Here is a 2,208-nt window from a genome sequence, read left to right as displayed (position 1 = left end):
GCACACATCCAAAAAGAAGAAAGGGCCATAATCAAAACATTAACCCTACAACTGGAACTAGTAGAAAGAGAGCAGCAAAAGAAGCCCTCAGGCACCAGAAGAAAGGAAATAATAAGAATTAGAGCAGAACTGAATGAAATACAGAACAGAAAAACAGTTGAAAGAGTTAAGACCGAAAGCTGGTTCTTTGAAAAGGTCACCAAATGTTTTGTGGTTTTCCATATATTAGACTTAAATATGTTTTGTTAGATTTATGCCTAGGTATTATATTTTATAAGGGTCCCTGGTGGCACAGGGGTTAAGCGCTACTCTGCTAACCCAAAGGAGGCGGTTTGAATCCACAAGCTGATCCACAGGAGAAGGATGTGGGAGAAAGATGTGGCAGTGTGCTTCCATAAAGATTACAGCCTTGGAAACGCCATGGGGCTGTTTTACTCTGTCCTGTAGGTTCGCTATGAGTTGGAACCCACTCAATGGTTTTGGTTTATTGTTTATTGTATTTTATGACACTACTATAAGTATTTTTAAAATGTCACTTTCTTATTTTTCCTGCTAATATGTAAAGAATTAAATAGATTTCTGTATATTAATCTTATATTTTGTGACCTTGCTGAATTAATGTATTAGCTTTAGTATCTGTTTACAGATTTGGTAGAACTGTCTAGGTAAATAATCTTACCATGTGAAAACAGAGAAAATTTTGCTTCTTTCTTCCCAGCTTAGATTGTTAAAATTTCTTTTTCTTGTTTTATTGCAGAATAACATCGATAGAAGTGGTGAAAGTGAACATCCTTGCTTTGTTCTCAATCTCAGGAGGAATTAGTTCAATCTCTCTCCTTTAATTAAATATGATGTTTCTGTAGGTTTTCATAGATGCCCTTTACCTGTAACAGGAATTTTCCTACTATTCCTGGCTAAGAATTTTCTGTCCTTATCTTTTTAAATAATGAATGGGCATTAAATTTTGTCAAATACCTTTCTAAGTCTATTGAAATAATATGTTTTTTCTATTTATTCTCTTAATATAGTGAATTACATGATTGAGTTTAGACTATTGTAACAAACCTTGCTTTTTTAGGATAAGCCCAACATGGTTGTGATGATTTATCATTTTTATATATTTCTGGATTTGATTTGTTAACATTTTGTAAAGGACATTTGCATTCTTATTCATGAGCAATATTCATCTATAAACTTTTGTTCAAATGTCTTTGTCAAGTTTTGGTATTAGGGATGTGCTGACCTCATAAACAAATTCAGTACTTTTCTAAAAAGCTTGAACTTACCAGAAAAATCATCAGGGCCTACAGTTTCCTTTGTAGAAGGTTTTGAAAACAAATTCAGTTTCTTTAATAAGTGTACAGCAATTCAAATTTTCTGTTGCTTCTAATGTTAATTTTTAGTAAACTGTATTTTTTAAAAAATTGTTTCATCTAAATTTTCGTATTTGCTGGGATAAAGTTGTTTATTGTGTTCTCTTATTATTCTTTCAATGCATGTAGGGTTTCTGGTGATAACCACTTTGCATTCCTGATATTCGTAACTTGTGTTCTCTTTTATTTTTATTGATCATACCAGCTGGAGTTTTATAAATTTCTTTGTTGTCTGTATTTTGTTGATTTCTGCTCTTATCTTTATGCTTTCTTTCCTTTTATTTACTTTGAGTTTACTTCATTCTAGTTTATTTGTCTTCATTGTTGTAGTTAATTGAAGTTTACATTTCAAGTTAGTCTCCCATACAAAATTTTATACATTCATTGTTATCTGATCCTAATTGCTCACCCCATTCTGGGACAGCACACTCCTCTTTCTGCCCCTGATTCCCCATGTCCATTCAACCAGCTCCTAGCCCTCTCTGCCTTCCCCTCTCACCTCTGGACAGAAGCTGCCCCTTTGGTCTCTTGTATCTACTTGACTAAGAGACACACTCCTCACGAGAATCACTGTTTGAAGAACTGGCTTCGGAAGTTGTAATAGTTCTGAGCTGATAGAGAGTCCAGGGACCATACTTTCTGGGGTACCTCCAGTCTCAGTCAGACCATTAAGTCTGGTCTTCTTACTAGAATTTAAGTTCCGCACCCCATCTTTCTGCTGCTCCATCAGGGACTCTCTGTTGTGTTCCCTGTCAGGGCGGTCATTGGCGGTAGCTGGGCACCATGTAGTTCAGGCTGATGAAGTCTCTGGTTTATGTGGCCCTTTCTGTCTCCT

The sequence above is a fragment of the Trichechus manatus genome, unplaced genomic scaffold (genome assembly GCF_000243295.1).
Source record: "Trichechus manatus latirostris isolate Lorelei unplaced genomic scaffold, TriManLat1.0 scaffold00180, whole genome shotgun sequence".
Taxonomy (NCBI): Eukaryota; Metazoa; Chordata; class Mammalia; order Sirenia; family Trichechidae; genus Trichechus; species Trichechus manatus.
Note: the sequence above shows the minus strand (reverse complement) of the source record.